Here is a 14,318-nt window from a genome sequence, read left to right as displayed (position 1 = left end):
GATAGTGTGCAGCTTTGATGAAGGGTGCCGTCATCTTGCCCGTATCTGAGTCTCAAATCTCTCCCTTACCATGTGGCCCTGGGAAATGGCTGAATCTTTCTGTGCTTTGTTTCCTCACTTATAAACCAGGTTTCGGGGTGATGAAAAGGCAGGGCTTCTATAAAGCTCCAAGACCAGCATCTGGAGTGAGTAAGTGTGAGCTGTAACTGTTTGGTGATGTCTCTGGTTTCTGAATTGCTCCTCCTCCCTGTTTGCCATCTGGAAAAGGGGCAAGCTGAGCCCTGAGAGCCCCACTGGCCTTGCAGTGCATGCCCAAATCCCGGCCCTCAGGGAAAGCAAGTCCGAATCTCAGTGTGAGCCAAGCGTGATAGAAACACAGAACCACGTTAAAAAAAAAACAAAACCCTATGATGCTGCCCCAGAGCAGATGGGCTGGGAGATCAGCTGCTCCCTAGGGTTGCTGGGCACCCAAGGAGGCTGCACCCAGAGTCAGTAGTCAGGGGTGGGCCCATCCCCAGCTTACCCTGGGGGAGGGTGGACAACCAGAGGAAGTAGGGGTTGGCGATAAGATGCAGCAGAAGATATGGCCTTGGTTTATCTCTGTTCCTACTTCTGCCCAGAGCCTCCCAGGGAAGAGGAGGCTGGATTCAGTCAGATCAGCCCCGAGGGAAACAGACAGCAGAGAAGAGACAGGCAGACTCCCTAGACAGCAATGGGTGGCCTCTTCCCTGGGGACAGGGAGGTGTGCTCCTCACAGGGAGGGTCCCAAACCCTGTCCAGCCTCACCTGCAAAAGGAAAAGTGAAAGTGAATGTCGCTCAGTCGTGTCCAACTCTTTGCGACCCCATGGACTATACAGTCTGTGGAATTCTCTAGGCCAGAATACTGGAGTAGATAGCCTTTCCCTTCTCCTGGGGATCTTCCCCAGGAGAACCCAGGTCTCCAGCACTGCAGGCAGGTTCTTTACCAGCTGAGCCACAAGGAAAGCCCAAGAATACTGAAGAGGGTAGCCCATCCCTTCTCCAGGGGATCTTCCCGACCCAGGAATTGAACCAGGGTCACCTGCAGGTGGATTTTCCTGATAGCTCAGTTGGTAAAGAATCCACCTGCAAAAGGAGGAGGCTCAAATACCTGTTTCCACCAGCCGCTGAGAGTCTCAAAGTGTGGCTGCAGATGGATGCAACAGCCATGGATGCCTCAAACTCTCTGCTGCCCCTGAACTGGCAGGGCCTGGCTCGCGCTCTCTCTCTGCACAGCCCAGGAGGATGGGCTGGGGCCAGTCATGGCAGCTCAAAAGAAGCCACACTGCACTCAGTGTGAAAAGCTATCCTCAGAAGAAAAGAATAAAACCCACGGTCCTAAGAACCAGTGCACTGGCTCTCACCCTTGAGGAGGCTCAGCTAAGAATCCCTGTTGGGCTGCACTGTGGATAAGGGATGCCTTTAACAGGTATAGACCTTTTATAGCTGAAGCGAACCCTGGGGGTCTCTGCTCCAACTCTTTTCCTTTATAGATGAAGAGGCTCAAGGAAAGATGCACCCTTTGGGGATCAACATATACACACTATTATATATAAGATGTGGCTACCCTGGTGACTCAGATAGGGAAGAATCTGCGTGCAATGCAGGAACCTGGGTTCAATCCCTGGATTGGGAAGATCCCCTGGAGAAGGGAATGGCAACCCACTATAGTATTCCTGCCTGGAGAACTTTATGGACAAGAGGAACCTGGTGGGCTACAGTCCATGGAGTTGCAAAGAGTCAGACACAACTGAGGAACTAACACACACACACACATATTTGAAATAGATAACCAAGAAGGACCTACTGAATAGCACATGGAACTCTATGCAGTATCTTTTAATAACCAATAAGGGAAAAGAATTTGAATATATATATATATATGCATAAAATATACTGAATCTATTTGCTGTACACCTGAAACTAACACAACACTGTAAAACTACACTCCAGTTTTTTCAAAAATGCACTTTGTAGCACAGGCAAGATTTGAACACTTGAGGGCTTCTAGCCTTGTCTCTGCTCATGCATTCGATCCACGGGTGTTGAGGGTCAGCTCTACGCATGTGGTGTTCTCAGAACTGGGGATTAAGAGATGAACCACCCAAGAAGGCCTTTGTTCTCACAGAGCTCACATTCTAGTCGGTACACAAATAAACAAATCAGTAACTATAATTAACAAGTCATTAAAGACATAATTTCAGGTGGGGACAAGGGTAATAAAGCAAATAGAAGGCTGGCATGTTAGAGACTGCCTCGGGGCAGGGCAAATATGTTTGGGGGGACGATCTATTTTCACTGGGTCCTCTAGGGTCCCCAAGGACCTCCCCAGACAGCAGCATGCTGGAGCTGGCTCATGCAAGTTCAGTTCAGTTCAGTTCAGTTTAGTCACTCAGTCGTGTCCGACTCTTTGCGACCCATGAATTGCAGCACGCCAGGCCTCCCTGTCCATCACCAGCTCCCAGAGTCTACCCAAACCCATGTCCATCGAGTCAGTGATGCCATCCAACCATCTCATCCTCTGTCTCCCCTTCTCCTCCTGCCCCCAATCCTACCCAGCATTAGGGTCTTTTCCAATGAGTCAACTCTTTGCATGAGGTGGCCAAAGTATTGGAGTTTCAGCTTCAACATCAGTCCTTCCAATGAACACCCAGGACTGCTCTCCTTTAGGATGGATTGATTGGATCTCCTTGCAGTCCAAGGGACTCTCAAGAGTCTTCTCCAACAACACAGTTCAAAAGCATCAATTCTGCGGCGCTCAGCTTTCTTCACCGTCCAACTCTCACATCCATACATGACCACTGGAAAAACCATAGCCTTGACCAGACAGACTTTTGTTGGCAAAGTAATGTCTCTGCTTTTAAATATGCTATCTAGGTTGGCCATAACCTTCCTTCCAAGGAGTAAGCGTCTTTTAATTTCATGGCTGCAATCACCATCAGCAGTGATTTTGACAGGAGGGCCAAGAGGAGTTACTCCACATTCAAGGTCAGGAGGGGCCGTCGTGAGTAGATACCCCTTGTCCAAGGTAAGGAGCAACGGCTGCACTTTGCTGGAGCAGCCGTGAAGAAATATCCCACGTACAAGGTAAGAGAAACCCAAGTAAGACGGTAGGTGTTGTGAGAGGGCATCAGAGGATAGACACGCTGAAACTAAAATTACAGAAAACTAGCTAATCTGATCACACGGACCACAGCCTTGTCTGTCTCAATGAAACTAAGCCATGCCGTGTGTGGCCACCCAAGACGATGGGTCATGGTGGAGAGGTCTGACAGAATGTGGTCCACTGGAGAAGGGCATGGCAAACCACTTCAGTATTCTTGCCTTGAGAATCCCATGAGCAGTATGAAAAGGCAAAAAGATAGGACACTGAAAGATGAACTCCCCAGGTCAGTAAGTGCCCAATATGCTACTGGAGATCAGCGGAGAAATAACTCCAGAAAGAATGATGGGATGGAGCCAAAGCAAAAACGATACCCAGCTGTGGATGTGACTGGTGATAGAGGCAAAGTCCGATGCTGTAAAGAGCAATATTGCATAGGAACCTGGAATGTTAGGTCCATGAATCAAGGCAAATTGGAAGTGGTCAAACAGGAGATGGCAAGAGTGAACGTCGACATTCTAGGAATCAGTGAACTAAGATGGACTGGAATGGGTGAATTTAACTCAGATGACCATTATATCTACTACTGTGGGCAAGAATCCCTTAGAAGAAATGGAGTAGCCATCATGGTCAACAAAAGAGTCCGAAATGCAGTACTTGGATGCAATCTCAAAAACGATACAATGATCTCTGTCCGTTTCCAAGGCAAACCATTCAATATCACAGTAATCCAAGTCTATGCCCCGACCAGTAACGCTGAAGAAGCTGAAGTTGAACGGTTCTATGAAGACCTACAAGACCTTTTAGAACTAACACCCAAAAAAGATGTCCTTTTCATTATAGGGGACTGGAATGCAAAAGTAGGAAGTCAAGAAATACCTGAAGTAACAGGCAAATTTGGCCTTGGAGTATAGAATGAAGCAGGGCAAAGGCTAATAGAGTTTTGCCAAGAGAACGCACTGGTCATAGCAAACACCCTCTTCCAACAACACAAGAGAAGACTCTACACGTGGACATCACCAGATGGTCAACACCGAAATCAGATTGATTATATTCTCTGCAGCCAAAGATGGAGAAGCTCTATACAGTCAGCAAAAACAAGACCAGGAGCAGACTGTGGCGCAGATCATGAACTGCTTATTGCCAAATTCAGACTTAAATTGAAGAAAGTAGGGAAAACCACTAGTCCATTCAGGTATGACCTAGATCAAATCCCTTATGAGTATACAGTAGAAGTGACAAATAGATTTAAGGGACTAGATCTGATAGACAGAGTGCCTGATGAACTTCGGACAGAGGTTCGTAACATTGTACAGGAGACAGGGATCAAGACAATCCCCATGGAAAAGAAATGCAAAAAGGCAAAATGGCTGTCTGAGGAGGCCTTACAGATAACTGGGAAGAGAAGAGAAGCGAAAAGCAAAGGAGAAAAGGAAAAACATTCCCATCTGAATGCAGAGTTCCAAAGAATAGCAAGGAGAGATAAGAAAGCCTTCCTCAGCGATCAATGCAAAGAAATAGAGGAAAACAAAAGATTGGGAAAGACTAAAGGCTCATGCAAGAGCCAGTTGCTAAATTTTCAGGAACTTGGCGAGCAAGTTGTTAAACACAGTCACTATTAAAAAATTAAATTCTATAAGCTCAAGACTAAATGCAATGTAGTCAGATCAAAGGTAGTCATCAAAACTCATCACTTCCTAATTGTTTTACTACATGCTATACTCAAGGTTATTTACATCTATTGTATCTAGATGTAGTGGAGAATATAGCACCATGCTCCCTACTCAGGGTGGAAATATTTCTACTATGGAAACTGGCAAACACGACATACCAGAGTCTTTGTTGTTGTTGCTTTGGCTCCGTCATATGGCTTGCAGGATCTTGGCCCCCCAACCAGGGATCGAACGCGTGCCCCCACAGCAGGAGTGCAGAGTCCTAACCACTGGACTGCCAGGGAAGTCCCTGAGCTTTCCTTTTTCAGCTGGTTATGAAGCATTTATGGGCACACCACGACCTCCAGCTCTAATCCAGGCCTTCCGTGTTTGTGGGAGTCTGTTTTTCCAGGGAGAGAGTGTGGCAGTGCAGTCCAATTCTCCCGGGGCTGGATGTGGGGGCGGTGCCTCCAGTCCTGCAGCAGTCAACTTCCCTCTTCCTTTTTTAAGGCTTCCACAGCAAGGAAGCTAGTCCAGGATCTTCAAATGGATCTGTCAGTCCCAGGAAAAAAATTGTTCTCTTCAACAGCAGTATTTAAGGAGGGCCTGTAAGATGGTGATTCATTCCTTCGTTTGTTTACTTATTTGACACATTAAATCTTATCGTAAGTCTATTGTGAAGGTAAAAATTTAAAGGAACACCCTGCAGAGAACCTGTTTGTATAAATGTGTGTGGTCACTTCTTAATTCCTCTAGATTTTCATATGTTGAGTTTCTTCCTTCGGGAATATAACTGTACTGGTATCAGCAGAATGAAGTTACTATTACTTCTACTAATAATAACGGTAACAGTAGTTGCCACTCACTAGCACCACATCAGGCACTAGACACATAGGTTATCTCTTAAATCCACATCGGCCCATTTTACACATGGGAACGTTGAGGCTCAGGGGCTCCATAACTTGACCAAGGCCAAGCTGCCCCTCTGAAAGCTCCCCAGTACACTTTTCCCTCCAGTAGCTGTGGCCCTGTGACTCTGCTTAGACATGTAGGATTCCATGGCACTACTGGACCCCCATCTCGGGCAGCTTCAGAGCATTTTGTGACTTCTCAGCTTAACGTCAAGACCCTTCTTCCTCCACCAGAACAGAATGACCTAGACCCTCCCCCTGGCCATTCATCTGTACTTGGAATGCAGGAGAGTGACCTCAGCATGGTCACTTAGTAGCTTTGTGTCCTAAAGAAGAAGCACTGAGGCTCAGATGCCAGTGAAATGTTACAGCAGCTCCAGTGGCAGCAAAAACTACAATTAACTCCTGTTGGGAAACCCTAAGTGCGCTGTCTGTTGCCCAACCTCTACTAGTTCTGGGCAGCTTGCTTTTCCAGCTTCCCCAGGGATACCATGAACAACAGCAAAAAATCCTTCCAATGCACGCCTCCTCTGCCTCAGTGAGCTAGAAGCTCCATCCGTTGCTGGCAGCCACGGATTCTCCTACACTTTTCAATACATCAGCCTCAAACACTCAGGGAGCTTTTTCATGCCAGAGAATGAATTCCTAAGCACTCAATTAATTTGCACACAGGAATAGAACTCCACCTCGCTCTGCACAGCTCTGGCTAACATGTGAAAATAGTTTGCCATATAAAACACCAATGTACAGACAACCGTAGATCAACCTAGAGCATCCAGACCCCTGTCCCTGCTCTCCGGGGGCCATGTTCCCCTTAAAGGAAACCTCACCGTTGATTTTTTGAAGTGTCTTATCATTCCCTCCAAATGCCAGGCAAGTTCCTCTTGGGGACAGCTGGCCGGCCACTTGAGGACTCGCGGTTTCCCTGACAGAGGAGGAAGGACAGCTGCGCTTCTGCACGTAGATGCAGCCAAACACAACGTCACCCCACTGGGCAGCTGACCCCCCTCAGTGCCCCTCCAGACACCAGGGCCATCTGGATTCGGGAACAGCCCTGGGGAAGATGAGGATGACTGTTTCTCAGGGCCTCCTACCTTTGCCTGAAACACTCTTCCCTCTTCAGCCTCCAAATCTTGCAGGCCACAGTTGGAAGGTCCCTTCCTCCAGGAAGCCCTTCCTGATCACTTGCCCTGACAGGTACAGACCCCTGCCCCCACTGACTGCCCCTTGCCTCCCGTGCTTCTCCTTCATGGCTCCCTCTGTGCAGTTGGCTATTTAATGACTGTCTCCCAAGCTGACTCCCATCTCTGCAGGGGAGGGGGCAGGGGGATTGTACCTCTACGTTTACTGCTAACCTCAGGTGTGTCTAGCAGAGATGCTGAGTACATTCTGGATGCTTTGACCAGGAGTGAATGAAGATCTGGCGGCCCGATGAATGTTGGATAAGATCTGATTCAAACCATGAGTCTTGGCAAGAGGTGCATCTTTCAGAACCACAGTTCGTGGTACCCAAACTCACAGGTGGGAGGCTCAAAGCTTGGGATCTCTCTATACACTTCAGCAGCTACTTCTCCCCAGCACATTTTTAGTTTGAATGTTCATTTCCTGTGAGTTTGGACTTGTCTGCCTTTTGTTTAACAGCAGATAGTGCTCAAAGAGAAGTTTCCCGGATCACAGCCTCAAACCATTTTGTTAACAGGGAAACTGAGGCTCCAACAGTCTCCACGGCCTGTGGGGGGAGACCAGCTCACTTTCAACCCAGAGCTCTTTTCAGTGACCCCACCCCCACCCACCTCACGTGGCCAAGACCAGGGCATGTTCAAGTAAGGCTCTGAAGGATAAGACACCCAGTCTGGGATGGAGTTGGAAACTTTCATTAAGAACTCATCACAAGACCTGGCCTCTCTCTCCACCCTCTTCCAGCAGCTACTTTGCACTCTGGCTAATTCCGGGCAGGGCAGTGCCAGGCAGGAGCCCTCTCTTGGGCTGGGCATGGATCTCCTCCCCAGCCCGCCCCCTCCCCTTCCTTTAGAATCACCTTCACTCCCTCTGCCTGCAGCCCACCAGGCTCTCCAAGTCAAACCATGTTTGGAGTGAGGACTGGGCTTTCACGCCTCAATTCTTGCACTTCATTCTTAAGAGCCTTTGGCCAAGAGATCAAAACTCAAAGCCTCAGTTTCCCCATTTGTAAAATGGGGGGATAATTCCTGCTTTGCCAGCTTCACAGGGCTCTCGTGAGCCTCAAGCAAGGTGGATATATGATCTCATTCGTGTAGAGAACTCTAGGAAGAACAACACTAAAGTATTTTTCCGTTCCCACCAGTGTCCTGCAGTCAACCCACAACCAGCTGAACCCTTCCAGGGCCTAGTCCTCTACTCAACCTCTCAGCCACACAACCCTCTTGACCATATCCTTCTAGACATCCTCTCTCCCTCTGCCTTCCCACATGTGCCCCCTCTATCTCAGAACACTCACTCTTCAGTTAGGACCCAGTCCAGGTGGCAACCCCATGTTTTTTCCTGCGGTTCACATCTGCCCACCACACACAGCCTGAGACACACCCTGCAGGAAGCACATGCCCTTACACCCAGATCCCTGGAGAACCCCTGCATGCGGTTTCCCTGCGGACACAACACGTAAACACACCAGCTTGGGTCCCCACCCCGCTGCCCTCGCCACCTCTCCTTTAGGAAACTCTATTTGGCAACAAAATTGGAGCACAGTGCCGACAAGAGCCGCAGCCAGGTCTGACCAGAGGTAGCCGAGGGGCTGGCGCCTCCACCCCCCACTGCGACAAGCTGAGCAGACCAGCTCTTTGTCTGGAGATTTCTATGACATACTTTTACTTCCTCTTTTTAGAATGGCCAGGAATTTTATAAATAATTCTGGGTTCAGTGTACTAAACGATGACCCCCCCTTGCCTTCAGTCCATGGTCCAAATCTACATTACTCTTTGATTTCCCAGTCTGACCTACCTGCCCTCCCTCTTGCAGGAGCGAGCATGAAGCTTTTTATCAGCAGAGCTTTCAGCCCAGGCTCAGAGGGGAGGTATTTTGTTCTAGGTCTGACAGGCAGTAGAGGCGCAAACTCAGTCAGTAGAGGCCACTCTCAACCAGCAGGGTGAGCCAGGCAAAGAGCACTGTGGTCACGCGCACAGTGAGCTCTAGCAGTTCATGGTCAAGGAGGAGAGAAATATGACATGTGACAGAATGTGTCGGAGTGTGCACTGCAGGATGCCCAGAGATCCATGTGGGGAAGTGCCTAATTCATGGCGGGGGGCAAGAGGCAGAATGAAGAGACTGGCATCTTAGAGATGATTAGGCTGGGTCTTGAAGGATGAGTAGAAATCTGTGAGTAAGTTTTTGGGGGAGGAGGGAAGGGTGTTCTAAGCAGAGGAAGCAGCATGGGAAAAAGCCCAGAGGTACCAAACCAGGAGTGGGTTTCAGGAATTACAGTAGTCCCTGAGGCTGGAGCAGAAGTTCCAAGAGGTAGGATGGTGAGGATGATGAGAGCTTCAGAGAGTAGCTCGTGCAAGACCTTGCATATCAACTAGAGGAATATGTGCTTTACCCTGAGAGCAGAGGTGAGCCTTGGAAAGATGGACAATGCCAACCACCTGGCGTCTAGAAAGAGGACTTGGGTTGCTGGGAGAGGGTATGAGGAGGGTGCTAGTTTAGAGCAGAGAACAGGGAGTGCCCGGCAGCAGGGCTCTTGGTTGAAGAGGGTTGCATGCCAACTCAGCAGGGGCAGTTGTGTTGGCAGTAAAGGGACTCTCTGCAGAACTGGTAAGGAGGTGGGATTACCTAAACTATATTAGATTGTGGGGGCTGTAGGCAAATGGTGGTGTCCAGATAGAAAGATATAAAGACTTGAAAGGCCATTGCCACACTTGAGAAAAGGGGAACAATGGAGCCAAAGAGCAGTAGTGCAATGAAGATTAGTTTGGAGAGTTAAAGGCAGGTGCAGATCTGTTTGAAGGGGTTTCTAATAAATATATGTGGTCAGTTGGATTGCTGGTCCCAAGTATCCATTCTAGACCAATAGGCAGAGCATATATATCTATCCCATTGACTCTGTACTTAGTCACATGACTGTCTTTGACCAATGGAATATGGAGAGAAGTGATCATATGCCAGTGCAGCAACTTTAAGAAACATCACATCATCTCTTTCTTCCTCCAGCTCTCACCATAAAATAACATATATCAGGTAGAAGCAGCAACTTCAGCCTGGGTTCTTGGAGGAGAGGATATACAGAGCAGACATTCTGCTTGGCTGGAACCCAGTGCAAATCTACAAAACCATGTAGTCTTGACTGCCCCCCAGCTGACATGTAGCATGAGTAATAAAGAAACCTTTGTGGTCATAAACTAAGAGTCAGTGGTGGGGGGTTATTTGTTATGCAGCATTAACTGCAGCCAAAGCTGATATATGCTATATATATGAGACAAGAAGGGAAGAGATGGTGAAGAACCTCACATGTCATGATTAGGAGTTGTGCACATGGAGGGTCAACAGAATTTTGTAGTTGGTGAAACTTCTTCATCTTTTTCAAAGCCAACCCTCCTCACTCCCTCCTACTCCTCCCAGTACCTCACTCTATCAGCCATCCCTTCCCTCTCCTGGACTGAATCCTTCCCCTGAGCTTATATTTCACTTGTCTTTTCCATCCTAAATCCTTTTCTTCACCCTGTCTTCCTTCAACTATAGCTCAATAGCTCCCCTGACTTTCTCAAACAAACTTCCTCAAAGAGTTGACTCTACTCACCATCTCCACTTCTTTCTCTATCACCTACCAGCGATCTAGCTTACCTGCCCTCCACTCCACCGAAACTACTCACAGTATATTCCAGTAATCTAATTGCTCAGTGCCATCCAGTCCTTATCTTCCTAGATTGCTCCACACCAGTTAGCTTGGAACTAAATTGAGTATCTCGCTGCCCAACCTCAGACATTCCTCTTTCTGTATTATCTCAGCTAGTGGCACCATTTATTCATTCAGTGACCCATGACAGAAAGCCAACAGGAGATAATGAATTCTGTTCTGGATTTGTCCAGTCTGCATTGCCTTTGGGACATCCAAGAAGAGATACCCAAGGGGCAGTTAAACATGTGAACTGGGGGCCTCCAACAGAGAGCTGAACTGGAGATAAATACGATTGTTATAGAGGTAGCATTTAAAGCCATGAGCATGAGTCAACTTGCCTATTTACAGAGTACAAGGACCAGATCTTTAAATCTCCGTTCTGATATGAGAGAGTTCTTTCCTGAGCCCATAAGTTCCTATTCCTAATATCACAATTCCAGCCACCATTTGGTCCCTTCCCTCTGAGTCATGCCTCACAATAGCCTCCATTGTTGTTGCTGTTTTTCTGTCGATAAGTCGTGTTGGACTCTTTGCAATTCCAGGGACTATAGCTCACCAGGCTCCTCTGTCCTTCACTATCTCTCCGAGTTTGCTCAAATTCATGTCCATTGAGTCAGCAACGCTAACCAATCATCTCATCCTCTGCTGCCCCCTTCTCCTTTTGCCTTCAGTCTTTCTCAACATCAGGGTCTTTTCCAGTGAGTTGGCTCTCATATCTTATTTCATATTCTTCACCCTGATCATGTTGTGTTCTCCAAGAACTCTTAAAATTCTATCATAAAAATAGAAGGTGTAAAATACTACTACCCAGGCACTAAAAAAGTCTTCTAAAACAAAAAAGATGGACAATACCAAATCTTGACAAGGATGTGGAATAATTATGTCTTATACATTGCTGTGGGAATGTAAAATGGTACCCACTATGACCCCACAATTTAACTCCTAAGTGATAACAAACGACCACAAAAGATTTCTCTAAGAAATAATAGCCCAAATTGGAAATAACTCAAATATCCATCAACAGGAGAATAAATATGCAACGATGGTATATCCATAAAATGGAATACTACTCAGCACTAAAAAGGAATAAACTACTCAGATACACAACAACATGGGTGAATTTAACAAACACTACATCGAATGAAATAAGCCAGACATGAAAAAGATACACAGTACAATTCCATTTATGTGATGTTCCAGAGCAGGCAAAATTAATCAGAGATGAGGAAAATCACCAACTGGTTGCTTGGAAGGGTGGAAGGAAAATTCACTACAAATGGGAACCTTCTAGGATGATGCAAATATTTCATATCTCATTTTGGGTGGTGGTTACGTGAGTGCAAACAACTGTCAAAACTTGGTAAACCTAGGACTTACAATCTGTGAATTTTATTGCATGAAAATTATACTTTAGTTAAAACTTAGGAAAAGAAAATAATTGTAAAGTATCTAGAAAATAAAACTAAAACAATGAGAATATACAGGGCAGAAAAGGTGGCTGAGTGGTAAAGAAATTCGATCACTGGGTCAGGAAGATCCCCTGGAGAAGGAAATGGCAACCCATTCCAGTATTCTTGCCTGGAGAATCCCATGGACAGGGGAGCCTGGCGGGATGCAATCCATGGGGTCACAAAAGAGTCCAATTTGACTTAGTGATTGAGTGTCCACAAATGCACAGGGCAGAAAACATTCAGTTAAAATACAAGTATATTTATGCTATGAATGCACCTATATAAATGTCAGGCCCCCCCTTAACCTAGTCCCCCTTTCAGTCATTTTCCCCTCACCCTTGCCCCCATCTCCATGACAATTGCCCATTAATCAGTTTCTAGCCATCATGAGAGATGATGCAATGCAAAGAGCAGAAGCCTTAGAGACAGACAGAGCTGCTTTCAAATCCCAGCTGCAATTTAGGACCTGAGTGCCCACCAGCAAGTTACTTGGTCTCTCAGCCTACATTGCCTCAACGATAAGGTCAGTTGATACCTGTTGGGCTGGGCTAAGCAAGCTGCAATGTGCTGATTAGTTTCTGGAGAACTTAATTCTTTTGACCTCAGCCTGTGAAACCAAACTGCACATGAAAGGCTCTCTGAAGGCCTGGAAAAGCTTAGGGAAGGAGACTCCTGGGCTGTTTCTCCCCAGAGGGTAGAGAGGTGGGCCTGGGGGTCCTGGAGTTAGGGTCTGGGTGGGCCGATGCTAAAAGCTGAGCCAGTGGCTCAGAGCCACCAGGGCCAGGAAAAGGTGTTCCTGACCAATGACTAAAGACACAGGTTTCTTGGCAAGGCTTGGCCACTGGTGGGTCTTGCCCAAATCACTTTGCACACCTCTAGATTCAGTTGCTCCACCAAAAGGGACCAGATCAGACTGGATCTGAAGAATCTGATACTGAAAACAGCCTCAGGGGTTTCCCAGTATCTAGAGTAGGCAAAGGCAGACCTGAACTGGTTCTGGCTGAAAGATGGAAGGGAAAGATCAGCGCCCTGCCGCCCAGGCTCCCCTTCCCCACCATGGTGGCCCTTGAGCCAGGACTCTGGGCCTCTCAGGGGCAAAGTTTGAAATCTCCCTAACCAGATGAACCCGAGGGACGTCTGCAGCGCTAGCCTGTTCAGTCATTGTGCACCTGTTCCATGTAACAATAACTAAGAATCTGCACCTGCCCCCTCCCCCCTCAACGAGGTAGGGAAGGCAAGGAAGACCCAGAAATGACTCCCAGGAAGGAAGAAAGAACTTCGTGTAGCCCAAGAGGTGCAGAAGGACGATGGAACACCCACAACCTTTCCCCAGATACACGCGACCCGCCACCCATCCCAGCCCCTCTGCCCTTGGCATTTCCGTACTCACAGCTGTCTCTATTTCGTGGTCGCGGAAACGGAGGCTCTCCCTGGGAAAGGGTTTCCCAGCTAGGAAGCAGCGAGACCAGATGCTCCCCGCCCCACCTCCGGCCCCTTGAGACCCACCCATTTCTAAGTAAACGGAGGAGGCCACGAGGCCTGCTCAGCAGGAGCGCAAACGACAAGCAAAGCCACCAACGCCGCCGCAGGGGCTTGGGTCTCGCCTCCGCAGAGAGGAGCGCGCTGGCTGACAAACCTCCGCGTCTCCGTCCCTCCCCTCCCCGGCCCGCGGGAAGACTGCGAATCTCAAGTCGCTCTGCTTTCTCTCTTTGCGTGCTGACATTTTTTTCCACTTTACTGTTTCTTGGACGCCTTTCAAGAGTTTGTGCAATCATTCTGTTTAGCTGCTTTTCTGCCATTTTCAAACGCAGGGTGGTGTCCCTTTGGAGTGGGAACGTGGTGGTCTGAAGACTTGAAGGGCCCCGATCGCCTCCCACTATCCCAACGCCTCCGGCCTCGTAGCTGCCAAAGTTACAACGTTTGAAACTTTCCCCGTGCTGGGTGTTGAGCTTGGTCCTCGGCTTTCTGAGCCCCCCAACCTCTCCCTCTCGGCGTCCCGGCTCTGAAGGGTTCCTGCGCCCCTCCCTCGCCCTCCCAGGAGCCCCCTTCCCGGAGGGATCCTCTTCCCACCCTGTCCAGGGCGAGGGGGCCCCTTCCCTCCTCCTGCCCCGTTGATGGGGCAGAGCCCTCCCTCCTTCCGAGACTTCCTCGGTGGTCCCGCGCTGCGCCCCCTGAGCCTGCCTTCTCCCGCCTCCACCCGCTGGACCCCGTGGGAAGCCCTGCCCGCAGCCCTTCAAGAGGCCCGAGTCTGGAAGGCTGGGAAGAGGCTGAGACGGGGACGGGAAGGGGTCAGAGTTGGGCACCGCGGGAGCTAT

At 48.5% G+C, this 14,318-nt stretch overlaps 1 protein-coding gene across 3 annotated transcripts in view; it reads right to left on the bottom strand.

Annotated features, from left to right (window-relative positions):
- Nucleotides 1–14,318, bottom strand: part of GGTA1 (glycoprotein alpha-galactosyltransferase 1 (inactive)) — a 73,121-nt gene that overhangs the window by 58,313 nt on the left and 490 nt on the right. The window lies entirely within an intron of this gene.

Source organism: Giraffa tippelskirchi, chromosome 4, assembly GCF_054371585.1.
Source record: "Giraffa tippelskirchi isolate mGirTip1 chromosome 4, T2T-mGirTip1v1.2.pri, whole genome shotgun sequence".
Taxonomy (NCBI): domain Eukaryota; kingdom Metazoa; phylum Chordata; class Mammalia; order Artiodactyla; family Giraffidae; genus Giraffa; species Giraffa tippelskirchi.
Note: the sequence above shows the minus strand (reverse complement) of the source record. Positions and strands in the feature narration are given on the sequence as shown.